Here is a 15,201-nt window from a genome sequence, read left to right as displayed (position 1 = left end):
TCATTTTTGAGTGTAGATTTTTATAACAAATGAAAATAAAAACTATGTATTTATCCACCAATTTATTCTCACGATACCTTGCGATGCTGCTGCATCGAAATTAGTTGCGCCACGATAATAAATTGGGAGATAAATACTTCTTCCTTTCCTTTGTTAGAATGAACTTCCTCAAAGTTGAGCTGGAAACTATAGAGATTATGTAGATTTTTATTGTTAATATGTACTGCCAATTTTGTGATTACAGTTCTTCTCAAATGAAACAATTTTTGGTACAAAAGTAATAAACATTTTATAATCTTTTTACAATTTCTTTGGTGTGATAGAAATTTTGCAATCTGGCTACAACTGCATTGTATGCTAAATTTTGCTCATTCAGGATTTTCATATCCAATATGCACCCAAACACCTTCCGTATGAAAGTAATGTTTTGAAGTACACCTTACCCTCTTTTCTTACCACATATATCTTATTTAATCATACCTATACTTTGATTTTGAAAAACGATCTTGGAAAGATTTATCAAGGGTATATTTCAGCTTTAAAAAAATAGCAGGATGACACCCGGAGCAGGCGTCCCCAAGGTACGCCACTGTGTATGATACACCATTATGTATTTATGATTATAAAATTGCTGCTTCTTCGTAGGCATTATCTTTGAGTTTCTTAGCACTCTTTGAAGGTGTATTGTGAATTTGTGCATTTATTTCATAAGTGCATATTTTTCAATTTTGTTTTGGTCACGATGGGCATTGAACAGTGCCAAAAATTCTAAGGTTTGTAGTTAATTCTTGGACTTATCCTCTTGGTTTGATTTAGCTCTATACACTTTTTTCCTGATAGTTAACCTCTTTTAATTAGTGAATATCTTCTCTGTAATCCCCTCAATATCTAGCCCTGCATATTTATATTATGCCTTCCTTTGCCGTTTTTCCCTTCCAATAGCCTTCATGTCTTAGGATATGGCCGATGGTCTTCTTGTAGGGGTTTTTAGGAGGCTTCTCTTTTTTTACTCATTCTCAGACTTCCTTATTACTTGGTGCATCTATTCTTTCTTCAGAGGCACCGCATTTGGATGCTTCCATTCCTAGCTTCTCGGCTGCTTTTGTAATCTTTGCTGCCATGTTGCAAAAGAACAAGCTCTGGGTGTCGATGAATTGCTTTCTTTAATTTATGCAACAAGGTTTTTTTTAGTTTGACGATTGTTCAATTGCTCTTTCCTCCTTTTGTGTTAAGTATTTATAAATTACTTAGGTATCTTCTTGCATCCTTCACCTATGTACTTGAATCCTTTTCGTATCTCACTCCGTTCATGTTATGACAGCTACTTATCTGATAGTCATAGAATGCTTATGAATTTCCCTGGGAAATTCACTCCCTATGTTCCCTATTTGATTTGGAGGGGTGTTTGTTGTGGCTGTCCGAAGTCGTCATCTGATATCTGAATAAGTGACCCTCTACTGCTTACCCATTGGGCAACCTTTGTTTAAATATTGAGGATAATTCCCTAAACTTTTACTTATTTCTCAACTTAAAAAATTTTAGGGATGTGGTTATCAAGTTTTGCAAATACATTAGTGCTCATTAAGAAAAATAACACTTTATAAGCAATTATATTTATCGAGTGTTTTCTTTTTCTTAAGAGTTTGGATACGTAAATACTTCCCTGTGAAAATTTTAGTGGGCTACAGGACATTGTAAATGGGCATATTCAACTTGATAAAGATGGGCCTCTTATCTGAGAATATGTTATTATATTCTATGACAACTTCATTCCCATTATGTCAGACCTTAAGAAGGAAGTTATGACGTATGTTACTCATGGATAGGCTAAGATCTCGAGGAATACTCTAAGAAAATACATCAGGTCTGTATAGCAGAATATAGATATTTTATAGTGGAAAATTGTATCAGATTTTATAATATAAATGTTTAGTGAATTAACTAATTTATGCAGTGTAAATTGTATAAATTATTTTTTTAATGAGAAAAAAATTCAATAGTTAGGCGTTTAGTTGCTAGATTTTTGGAAATTTAAGCGTTGAGAAAAAATTATTTCATTGTTTAAATGCATAGTAGTTTGATATTTCATCTCGCTGTGACTTGAAGGGGATGCTTGCTTGATAACATATGAAATATCTCTCCAAATGGCAGGTGAATTATTAAGCTCAATATTACGGGTGAAAAATTAACATTACTTGCGCGCAAGTAATCTTATTTCTACATCTCCCATATTGCACTATTTTTTTGCAAATTGCCTTTATTTAATAATGCAGTTCATTATGAGAGTCATTGATATATGTAGACATATTTCTTATTATAATAGCGATTTCGAAGTATAATTTCACGAGCGTGTACTTCATCTGCAAAATACATTGCTTACCACATGAGTTAAAACGAAAATGACAAACTTACGCCCCGATACATGCATTTCTTCAGATAATTCCAGCAATGCATGTTATGCGCCCGTTTGAAGCAGTTTCTCTCCCCGCCAGTTAAAGCTTATAGAAGTGATCGTCAGATGGTACCACTATAGGAGTTAGCAGACGACGCAGGAGGGAGAAGTGAGAAGGACGGTAAAAGAAGCGGCGGATGCAACGCCTGGCAGTGGTCACAGCCGCAGAGTGAGTTACGTGTATGACTTAACACCTGCTGAAATACCATCGGTATTTTTCGTGCACCTTGAGAATATCATTGCGAAGTTTTGCCATCAAAAGTCGGAAACTTTGGATTCCATGTAGAAGCTGACTTTCTTAAAGCAAGAAATTCAGGGAGTTAATTTTGCCGAATTCGACACTGTTAAACCTCTATAAACTATCCTAATGAATATGCCATTTTGGCTCATTGGTTCAAGTTCTACGATTTTATTGCGAATTTTTGACGGCACTCAATTTCCGTGTGAGTTCAGCTCGCCATCATCATTGTGATCGCTATTGGACACGGTCTAGTTAGGCTTTGGTTGTGACTGGAGATACTTATACCTTTGTTCAATTTCAACTAAGCTCCCTGAAATCTTGGAGCTCTAATAATTTTACTCTGAGTCTCTAATGCCCTAATTTCATTTATACTTGAAAAATCATCTCCATAATAACCCTTTTTATCGCCACCGGGTGCGCACCTGTTGTTTGCTCCACATTATCCCTATTACTCAAGGTTACTCCAATGTTATGGTTCAGCCTAAAACGAAGTGGAATGCCATGAGAGGATAAAGAGAGGGAAAGTCGTGAATATCCCTCGCGAAGCCCATTTTCAAGGATGAGGAGCGTGGAAGATAGTTGAAGCAGATGTGAGAGGGTGGATGCGCGTAGGCTGTGCGTTAAGTGCAATCAAAAAGGAAAGAGAAGCGACGGAATTGAAGAAAACTGCCCCAGGGAGCTAAGGCGGGAAGAAGTGGGCGTTATGGCAATTTAGGCGGGATCGAGGAGGCTTCATTGAAAAAGGTTCTCCCCTCCTCCCTATGCAGTCCATCACTCGGGAGGACCCGAAGGAGCGCGAGCAGCTTATAGCTATAAGGACCGCCTCTTAAGGGACAATGTCCAGCGCAGCCTGCTCTTGTGCATACACCCGTGACCCCCTAATAACCCTCATTCCGTTCGAATTTTAGAGGAGAATAGAAAGGATTGGGAGAAAGAACAACGGAAGATCAGGTCGACGTGCTTTGCTGTAAAAAAAACAGGAAAATTAACTCCCCACCCGCGACATCGTGTGTGTTTTTCTGTGCCGGCGGCGACTTTACGGTGACCCCTCTAATAATTACGTCACCGTTTCGCACCACCCTTCCTCCCCCACCACATTTGGGTGACGTCACGACCTTAAATCCATAGGTGACGAAGACCGACCTTACCTCCTCCTCCTCCTCTTAACTCCCCCTACATCTCCGAGTGGGAGAGAGGGAGTAGCGAGCAAGTGGAGGCGGAAGAGGTCGCCCGCGGAGTGGCCAGCTGGGGCGGCGGCGAGGTACCACAGACAGAGTCGAGGGCGCGCTCGGGAAACAAGTGCGTGCGGACAGCGGTCCGAGAGAGCAGCCGCTTCGGGAGGGTGCATTCATTGGACGACTGTTAGAGAAGGCAGGAGGATTCGCAGCGGGACCGGTGTCGTATCTCTCCACTTCCGTCAACCCCCCGCTCTGCGCGCGACGTCGTTCCCCGTTTTCGACGCCCGAATCCAGGTGAGTGGGTCTATCGATTCTCCTCCTTTTTGACCGAGGCAGCGCAGCCGCCTCTCCTCCCCCGTCGAAACTATCTCTCCCTCCTCCTCCTTGGTGAATCTATCTATCTCCAACCCGGGAGAGCAGGCGCGGTGGTGCACCCTCGCGCACTAGCATCCAGCATCCCGCCATGGGAGGTGGTGGTGTGGTGCTCGGCGCTCACCCGCCAAGGAAGCTTACCTACCGCGTCTCCGGTCGAATCGTGCCTGCCTGTCCGGGAGGAGAGAGAGATACCTCGGCTGCCGGGTTGGAACGTAATCAACGAGTTGTGGAACCCGTCATCGGAAACGTGAAGGAATGAGCCTCAATAAATCATCGTGATCGGGCACGTAGCCTGAGAAGGCGTCGTGGGGATATAAGCATTCCATAAAATTTATTCGGATTTATCAAAAAAAAATATGTGTACATCTGAACTTTATGCAGTAAATGTGTTATTGTCAGCATAACATCGAAATCTTTACAGTGAACATCATGTTCATTCAAATAAATATTTTTTAAATTAGCATTTAATTCATATTTTTGCAACTGAGCGGAAATTTCGTAATAAATACGTATATTAGTTTTCGGAATTTATTCACTTCCAGTATTCTCAGAGGATGACTGAGTTGTACACACTAGCAGTTGACCTAAAAAAATATGTGTACATCTAAACTTTATGCAGTAAATGTGTTATTGTCAGCATAACATCGAAATCTTTACAGTGAACATCATGTTCATTCAAATAAATATTTTTTAAATTAGCATTTAATTCATATTTTTGCAACTGAGCGGAAATTTCATAATAAATACGTATATTAGTTTTCGGAATTTATTCACTTCCAGTATTCTCAGGGGATGACTGAGTTGTTAACACTAGCAGTTGACCTAGCCATCTCCCCCTCACCCCATCGAAACGTTTTTATAGGTACGTGCGTGTTAGGGATTAGGCACAACAAACGCTGTGCACTCAACGCATTTGATGTGGCGTGCCCTTATGAAATATTCGAGCCCATCTCATTTCGTTCTCGCATTCCGTCATAAGGGAAACGGTGATTGTGTTCCAATCTTTGTAGCCTGGCCGAGGTTAAACATATATCGCCAGTGATTATTATGGATCTCCAAGTAGCTAAGATTTTCCATGTTTTTCCTAGGTTCGAGATCTGATGAGTTGGGAATGAAGTGATGTTGGGCAATATCCCTGCAATTTCATTTTTAGGAAAATGTACCTTGTTTACCTTCGCATTTAGGTGCCTATGTTGGGCCAATCCAGGTAGTTCTGTTTTAGATTCGGTGAAACTTGCTAAATTTTTCAGGTCCGAAATATGGACTCATACTTAGTACCTACTTACGACCTTTCAATAAATTACCCTAAGCAATCACAATTCGCTTTGGACATGAATATACTTACCTTGCGCACTTGACGAAAATTTGAACGCTAACCAAGGAAGTATTTCTCCCCACGTTGGGATTATTTAAGCTCTCATTCCATTGATTGTTAGAAATAACCCTGTGCATTTTTTTCTTAATGAGCCCTAATGTATTCGCAGAACTCGATAACCCCAGCGCTTAGTTTTTTCGGTCGAGAGAAAATTATTAAGAAAGATGAGTTAGTGTCTCCGTTCAAGTTCTCTTCCAAAGTTGCATGTTTTAGATGTGTGAATCGTAAAATGCGTCCAAATTAAAATTGATAGGGGGATAAGTTGACAATGGTCCTGTTCTGTAGAATTTTTCCTTAATTACCATCCGTCTTTTGACCTTCACGTAACCCTTTTGTGGCTGGATTCTATGCCTCAATCACTCGAGCTTATTTGCAAGAGATGTGTGTGAGATCTGTGAAAAGCTAAGGAATAAAAGCCAGTATTTACATGCAGGGAAGCTTTTAGGTCCTGTGGCTAGCTAGCCTTTGGACTGAAGGAGGATCCCCGGTTGAGATCTCAGGTGAAGCCTTTGGGCAACCACTTGAATGTTCGAGGTGACTCCCGGAAAGGAACTCCCGCCTTTATCCTGAATGTTTTAGACCCGCACTCTTGTGTCTTGATCCTTGGTAATATTTGCCCTCATGTATCCAAACCAGCCTTGGGGTTGAAGTACGAAGGAAAGTTAGTGATTAAATTGATTCGCGTGAATTGCAGAAGTAGTCGTTCTTCTACTGAAGAGAACTTGTGGTCGGAATATATGAGGGAGGAGCAGGCGGAGTAGCCAGTGGTCTAAGGCGAGGACCTCAAGTAAGTCACTTAAGGAAACCCATTCTCACCATCCACTGTCTCGTGAGTGTCCTCCTCCACGCCTTGCGGATGTCTTTTTAATTCTCAATCCTATTCGAAAAATAGATACGGCTGCTCACGGTTTAGGTTTAGAAAATTGGGCGGGATCCAATGCGAAGTCACCTCCGCTTGCTTGTCTTGCAGTTTCCAAAACTCATATTGAAACGATACGGGCGGAATGTCTCGAATGAACTTTCCTGGTAATGCTGAAAAGCTTCAACCTTTTCCTATGAACCCAAACTGTGGCTGAGTTCGGATTCCAATCTAATCAGAGGCGAGGCAGTTAAATTTGGCGGTTATTTGGGCAGTGGAGTGATAGATTAGTATCGATTGATGAGATAAGAACTATGGAAATCGAGAAAGAGTGATGGGAAATTTGGCCTCTGCATTCGTTCGAGAAAATTTAAATGTTCCATTAGGTCAAGGGTTTATAGTCTCGTCAGACAAATATGACGCAGAAATTCCCTCATCGCAGTTCTCTGCTGGGATCTTGGAATGAGAATCTACTGTGAACAAGCTCCCTCTTTTAACCCATATTTTCTCAGAGTATCTTATATATCCGGCATAATAATATCTGGTATTCTGTATCATTATTTAGAATTTGATTTTTCCTAAATCGGGTAATGGATTTTTTATATTTTTTCATGATTGGTTCAACATTTTGAATAATAAATAATGTTTTCCATTGTAATTTTATGTCATATTTACTATAATTCTGGCTAAATGTTTTCTAACAACAAAAACTGGCTTTAAAATTTCAGTATGACAGAAATTAGTCAATTTTTATTTCTGAAACAAACTTAAACTGTTAACCAAATATGATAATTTTTTACGAAGAAGGTAATATACGCACTTATTCACTTTTTCTTTAATTTTATTTAATTTAAATTAATAAGTAGGTACTACCCTATTATTTCATTTCTCCCCCGTAGAAGCCATGAAAGAAAATATTCTCGGCAAGTAAAAGTGATTACAAAGTATCTGACTGCGGAAAAAAACATGAAAATCGGTGGAAATTGGTATCTCAGTCATGCAACGATAAAATCACCTAAGATGAGGGTGCAGCATGTACCACAACAGATGCATTCTATAATGAATTCGGATATCGGATGCCCCAGTTGCGGGTCGTCAGAGGATATACGCGGCATAAAAATTCATGAAGTATCTCACTGTTCGCCACTGATGTGCTGTGAAGATATCATTTTAAGGGCTCTCTCTCTCTCACCTCCGAATGACCCTCAGTCGCCTCCTATATGTCACCGATTTCTCTTCTTTACCTAATTTAATACATGTCCGTCATAAACCATACTTCCTTACTTCCTTTTATAGATTTATCAGTAGATGTTTTGCCTTGATAACTGCAGAGCTCGTTGCATATTTTCCTGTTTTCCCGCCATTTGGGTTAAAGATTCGAACGAAATAGATATTATCATAGGCGGAACTAGGGGGGGGGGGGGCAGGGGGACACGCGCCCCCCCTAGACCATTAAAAAATATGCAAGATTTTTAATACGGCCCCATTATCATTGCGTTCGTTTTGTATTACGAGGTATCCTTATGCCCCCCCAGAACAAAATCCTGGATACGACCTTGCTTGTGCCCCCCCCCCAGAAGAAATCCTGGATCCGCCCCTGGATATTATTGTCAGTGAGAATGTGCACCGGGAATTTCAGCGCCTAGCCAGCACGAACGGCCGGACGACAGAAGATCTCCCAGCGGAATCTCATGAAAAATCTCTCCATATGGTCGTCTCTGGAGGGAGATGGTCCGCCGTGATGGAAACTCATTTGCCTAATCTGCTCATCCGAGCGAAATCAGTTGCCTGGTTGGGGATCGTAATTGTAATTTGCCCTGATTATTTTGGAAAGTAATGTCACGTTGATGCAACATGCCGGCTTAGAGTTCCACAAAGGAGAGTGAATTAGGTGAAGAATTGAAGGTCTCATGCGGGATACCTTGTAGGATAGATGGTTCTTTCTCTCGTTTGTCTCTCCGTCTATCATCTCTCTGTTTTTGGCCTTATGTATGGTGAGAAGATTATTTTTTTAAGGGTGTGCCCATATATATCGTTCAAGGGAGCTTAAACTGAGTACGAGTTCTATTCATCTGGTGATGGAGATTTTTTTTCAAATTACTGTTCAATTCCACCGATCGTGATCGTGGGGAAATTGGCACTGATGCGAAATTGAAGGGGTATGCATGAATCGTGTATTTTTATTGTATATATCCGATATGATATTGTTTTCTTACCCGTAGAAGAAATCCGAAAAAAGTAATATACCGCATCATTTTATTCGGTTCGTGTTTGGAAATAAAATTGTCCTAGAGTTATTTCAGTGCTCCATCCGATGTATATAAAGTTATGTTGTAACCAACCAAGGAATTCATTGAAAAATGACGTGTGATGATCTTCGACAGTCGGAAAGAACTCCACTATTCCTTTCATTTCCTATATAATCCTTCCCGTATATAATTACTCGCCAATCGTTTCATCGCGTAAGGCTCTATCGGTCGACTACCCTAAATGACCGAAATACAAGTCATCCGCTCGGTTACAGGCGCTTTAGAGCGGAAAAATTCTCAATTTCATCACTGTTATGGGTTTCAGAAAAGTTCAGCGCTGTCTTGGTCTCTGAATGAGATCAGTGGCCCAATGCTACTTATAGCTATCTGTCCAAGATTTTCTTTAACCAGAGAGCTCTCCACGCCTTACGTAATGGCAGCAAAAATCAACCATATCGGGCGAGATATAGGGTAACAACATCTGAATTTAGTGAATTAAAAACAGTGCACAATTAATTTTAAATCTTACGCATTGTAACCTGATGAAAGGCGTCGAATTAAATAGAAATATGGCATAGTGCCTACAGGACAGCGTTGACTCAAGTTCTTTGTCCTCTTGAAAGACTGGAAATTTCAAAGTTGGAATTGCATCATGAATGAAATATTATCTCTATTCCTTGAGCTCCATAACTCCAACTGTATAAGGAAAGATAGGGTGGCACAACATTAAATTGAAGTACATACAAATTTTGATCTGTCCACTCATTTTTAAGTATTTTACCTCATTTTTAATTTGACCTGACGATGAGACTTAGCGTCGAAGCGTGTTGTAATTAATTATTTTTTGTCATTAAAAAAGTTTGAACTGCGCATTTGGCATTAACTTCAACCCAGAACTGGGTTCGCGATTCTTCTTCTAAGTGAATAACTGACCCAACCTCGACGCTTATCCTACCCCTATCCTCCACTATCGCTCGTGTTAGGCTCTTTTCTACGTAAGTTAACACAGGGAAAAAAGTCATTAGCCTTGACCTTCACTGGCACCAGGATCTCTTGCCCCTTTGTTAATGAAGCTCCTAATTCACTCTTTCCGCCAGTGGAAGAGATGATTAAGCTTGCTCGAGATGTTTCCTAATTATGCCGGAAAAGCAATGTCACAAGCAGAGTCGGGCTTATAGCGCTGAGGTCGACGCCGCTGATCCTGGTTCGAGTTAATGGGCATCTTTATCTATTTTCAATTTTTGCTCGTGATTGCATGACTGGCGCGATCATGGTCGTAGTTAGTTTTTCTTTGGAAGGTGGCGGTTGAGTCTTCAATGAAGTTTTAAAATTATCTAAAACAGTGTTTCCAAAACTTTTTCGAGCAACCGCCACCCTGAATCCATAAATCTGTACTCAACGCCCCGGAATCTTTACTTTAAAATAATAATTAGAATCGTGGAATATATAACCAAATGAGTAACATTGTAATGATTAAATAAAAACAATGACTAATCGAATATTTATTTATTGTCCAATTGATGGATAGTTATGGCATCACATTTATGCAAAAGACTTAATGCACAATAAAATGAACTTTGGTGAGAATATACTTTTAACGTAAAAATAAATTACCCCCCCCTACCCCTAGCCCGCTTGGCTCTTTTCGCCCCTATAGACTAGAGCACCGTCACCCAGGGGGCGGTAGCGCCCACTTTGGGAACCACTGATCTAAAACGATAACATTTCCATAAATTTGGAAACATAAAATTTGAATGATAGTTGATAAAGTTAAATAGATGAAATTCTGGGTGGGGCTTATATTATAATTAAAGGCCAATCATTTATTTTCCTGTGTATATAATTTATTGCTGGCGAATTAAAAGTGTACAATAAGGGGTGGGGATACATTGGAAACTGATGGTTTTTCATTCCCTAGATATTCATTTTCATTCTTGTTTACATAGCTACATCTTGGCCTGGGTGTCGGATACCTTAGATTGTCTCTATCCTTCTAGTTCACCCTCTTGCCCTCCTACACCCTCTCCTTTCAACCTCGACCCATTACGTAACCTATTCCGTCTAGGTTACATGCCGCATCCTATCTCATAATGTTTTCTCTTTCTACCGGATTAGGGTCCTATTTCTAATGGTTTTTCCTTGTCTTTGCCACCACAACTTTCAAACGTGTCGGTTTTAGCCATTCAGTTAACCATGCCATTAACCATTCAAATTAGCCATGTGCGGTACATCCAATTTCTATGACCAATATTTTAAGATAAGATATTAATGGTCTTTCTCTCTCTTTTTTTACCCGAGAATATTTCCTTGCAAAATATTCTGTATGGAAGTGGCCTGTCCTAGTTTGTGTCAATGAGCTTTTGGTTTTGAGTTAAAAAAAAAATTTCTCTGCTTGATTTTGTACTTTCTCATTATTTTTTATACCAGCAAAATTATTTTTCGTAATTATTCCAAAACTACATACCTACACTCTCTGATATGACCCTGATTCAATGACCTGTTTTGGATTTAAGAGCAAGAGCGCTGTCTTTTTCCGGTGAGCGAGATTGATCCAATAGTCCTGGAGAGGAAAGTATTCTAGCCTATAGAAGTTTCATACTGGGATGAGATTGAGCTATTTCTTTTTTCCGCGTTGCCATTAGCTTTGATCTGTTTTAATTCTTTCAATAGTGAGTTCCTGAGAAGAGAATGCATTTCGTAACTTCTGTGAGGTTTTTACTTATGTAAAATGCATGTTTAGCGCTTAGTAATCAGTTAAATCTTAACCTTACCCCTAAAAATTAAATTTCGCTGTGAAAAAAAAGAGATAAAGATGGTGAATATCCTTCTCCTCCTAATGGGCGATTTTATAATGCTTAATTGAGATGTCGCAGGGTTTGAAAACTGGAATCGACGCATTCTTCCATTTAAGTTTCACAAATTTTGGCTTGCTATAATTTGCAAATATTCTCAATTTAGGGTTACGGCTGTATCGTGTTCCGGCTCACGCTAACCAGACATGAGAAATCCTGTCCTAGCTGTTTAAGTGTCGAATCCACACCTAAGGTTTGTGGAGTGAAAATCGGAGACTCTCTGTCGCCAGAATTAGGGTTCTATTAAAGAGGACGGATCTCGACGACTTCCCTCTGCTGGGAGACGGGGAGGGAATGTCTGCCGTTCACATGCGTGCGCTTGATCCATCCCCGACCTCACTCCCTCCCCCCCGTCCTCCCTCCCTCCGGGTCACAGTTGGTTATCATCGATTTAATCCCTCTGCGGGGCTGAACCCGGGTTCAGTTGGGATAAGACCCGATCCCTTTATCGGCGAGATCCCCGGGTGATGCGCGGGAAGTCAACTCTCTCTCGGATGCGACCCTGATTCAATGACCTGTTTTGAAGACGGGAGCGCTCTCCCTTTCCGCCTGATCCAATTGTACGGGAGAGGGAAGTACTCCTCCAGCCCCCGGTCGTTTCATACCGGATTGAAATTATACGGCCTCCTCCGAAATATATATATCTCCGCTGGTAAACCAATGAACTCGCGAAGCTAAACGCACTTGGTGGTATTCCATTGTTCCATGACATTCCACAATATTGTCGTATGGTCTGCAGCAGCGGTCAACGACCCGCGGGGCAATTCCATTTTGTCCGCATAACCAATTGGTTTAATTTGTTTCAGTGCTTTAAAAAATGAGAGTACTTAATATGAGAGCGTTTTGCTTAAAATTGACGTGGTCATAAGGAATTGTTCACGTGTTCTCCAACGGGTCGAATTATCCATTGCCGATATTTCGATGGTCGACTCGGGCATTGTCATCAGAGTATGATGTCGTCCCTTGTCACTCATCTGCCCTGATGACGATTCCTGCGCGGAGCAACGAAACGACGTCCTTAGATAATTTGACCCGATGGAGAGCCCTTCTAAATTTCCTTCAAGTTGTTACTTCTTCTGTGCAGCCTTTGTTTTTTTTACTCTTCCAAAGTGTATAAGTGTCTAAAGAGCGAAAATGAAAAAAAAATTTGTGTTGCCAGAATTTTGGTGACCTCACCATGGCTTTAAAAATTACCTATTAAAAACAGCCTTAAGAGCGAAGTGAGTAAATTATTTATTTGTGCACCAAAATATATTATGGATGTGCAGTTACCTCGCGAAGCGATTCCTTTAGAGCATGGGCCACGTAAATATGGAATGGTGGCAAGGGCATAATCAGTTTGAGTTGGCTTAAAATTAAAGTGCTCTGTGTTGAAGCTCCGAGAAGTTTACATCGCCTTTCACCGTACTTGATCAATCACAAACGGATGAAAAATATTGCTTGGAAGATAAATATTTTATCTCCGTGTCAATAAGTGTGCGCATATGTTTACTGTTTGAACTCGGTCTCGTCTAGTTCCTTGCATCCTGCTTTCATTACAGCGCTTCTATTATGAAAATGATGATTCAACTGATTCCTCACCTTATTTTTCTGAACTATCATGAGTCCATTGAATGTTGAATATAACCATTACTTGAGTGGCGTTAATGCAGTTTTTGTCAATTTCGATTCGAGAATAATTTATTTTTTGTGTTCCGAAACCAATAATATTACTTTTTGAGGTATTAAAGTCAAGGATACCACTTATTTTCAATCTCCTCGGTTTAGCGTATATGCTTCGTATTATCAATGAGTCGCGGGCGTACTAATCGTTTCCCACCTTAATAAAACATCCTCTACCCTAAAAAACATTTATTTACTCTCTGCTTGCTCCGTAAATAATGACCTCAAATCATTGTGTACTCACTTTCATGCAAGTGTATTCGATAAAACTCAATAATTTACTATCTCTTCAGCTAACATAAAATTTAGATTTGTACCAATTTCTATGAACCAATCTGTTGAAATTTCTCTATTTTCTTTTTTCATTTTCTTTGGGTACCACTTTAATTAAATTAATACCTAAAAGATGATTGAAGAGGAAGCGTAGTATATCAGTGAATAGAGCAGAGGTTGGTTGCTGTTCGAAGGATATCTGGTTCAAATCCCGGGTCAAGCCTACGTACAGCCTCAAAATAAAATCTCGAGACTTAAGGAAATAAACTACACCCCCTAACATGAGTGCGTGGAATTCACACGTATGCGGCCTAGATTAGGATGAGCTCTACCCTCACCCATCCAAACCAACCTTCAGAGTGGAATCACTGAGTGAGGCAGAGGAACCATTTAGATGGACTGTTCAGACTGAGATAAATGATTTTTATGGGTATTTATTTAGAATTTAGCATAATAAATCGAAAACGCATGTTTTTATTTGGAATATTGTGACAATTTTGTTGCATTAAATATTTGGGAAGGATAAATATCACATTTAGAGAGAATAAATTACGAGGAGAATACGTTAACAGGACCTTACTTCGCCTACTTCTAGCGTTTGAGATTGTTTCCCGTGTCCGTTGCCGCAGCGTGTTGCGGATGCACTTGGATGCTCTGTTATTAGGCCGAATGAGAAACTTTACGCTCAAGTATTGATTATTGAGGCAATGTCTACGTGCGTGCTGAAAATGGGAGCATTCACCATTACTGCAGCTTCTCTGTTAATTGTTGACAAGATTATCCGTGCAGTCATCACTGACTGAGTGATTACAAATTCAAATATACTTATGGAAATGTACGAGTTTGTGCTGGATGCTATTAAAAGATAATTTTAAAGGTGATGTATTCCGATACGACTTCTTCATTTCCCTAAATCATTGCCCCAGTTGTTTGTGCTTGACATAAAATGTAAGATTGTGAAATTATTCCGTGCTGCTTTCAATTCTTAGTTCCTATAATGACTAACCCGGCGTCAGTTTTCTTTAGTTCTTACGCATCCTTTTATCGGTATCTTCTAGTTCCGAGAGCACACAAAAGTAATTTCTGTGTCTTAATTTTTCCTGTTAGGGAGTTTCAAACTTTTGCAAATAATGTATTGGAGAGAGAGAGAGTATTAAAAATCACACTCATTACATTCGTAAATGTTGCTCTTGTAATTTTTATCGCTCTTTACTCGATTTTTATGTGGGTATGAGTATTTTCCTCAGCAACGGAGCACGTTTTTATTCTGCTGGATGCTTCGTATTTTCTGAATAGAAGAATTTCAATAGTATGTATTTTTCTAGACGGTCACCAAGCTATATTTTACGACAGTTTTTTGTTTCGCCCGCTAATCCAAGTATCACATTCTGGATCATTAGGATCATCTGCCAGAAAATGAGCATTAATGTTTATTAATTTGTTTTGCATCTAAAATATCTTGATGAGGAGCTTAGAAATCGACGATAGATTTTGGATCTAGGAAGCAAGCGATCAAATGAGTTTTCGGGCTATAATAAAATGCCTCGTCTAGCGTGTGCGATGATCTGACAACTGAGTAAGCACGATTCCTACCGTTTGTAATTTAATTTATGACTATGGGTGAACAAAATCGATAACTGGGAGAGAAATTCCCGCATAAATATGAGTCTCAAATCTGCTGAAAA

The 15,201-nt window shown here is 39.9% G+C and overlaps 1 protein-coding gene across 1 annotated transcript in view; it reads left to right on the top strand.

Moving 5' to 3' along the window:
• The first annotated feature begins 2,609 nt into the window (after positions 1-2,609).
• LOC124170849 overlaps positions 2,610-15,201 on the top strand; it is a 166,228-nt gene continuing 153,636 nt past the window's right edge. Inside the window, exon 1 of the mRNA XM_046549851.1 lies at positions 2,610-4,165. The gene's annotated coding sequence lies outside the window, so the exon portion shown is untranslated. The remainder of the gene's footprint in view (positions 4,166-15,201) is intronic.

The sequence above is a fragment of the Ischnura elegans genome, chromosome 1 (assembly GCF_921293095.1).
Source record: "Ischnura elegans chromosome 1, ioIscEleg1.1, whole genome shotgun sequence".
Taxonomy (NCBI): domain Eukaryota; kingdom Metazoa; phylum Arthropoda; class Insecta; order Odonata; family Coenagrionidae; genus Ischnura; species Ischnura elegans.
Note: the sequence above shows the minus strand (reverse complement) of the source record. Positions and strands in the feature narration are given on the sequence as shown.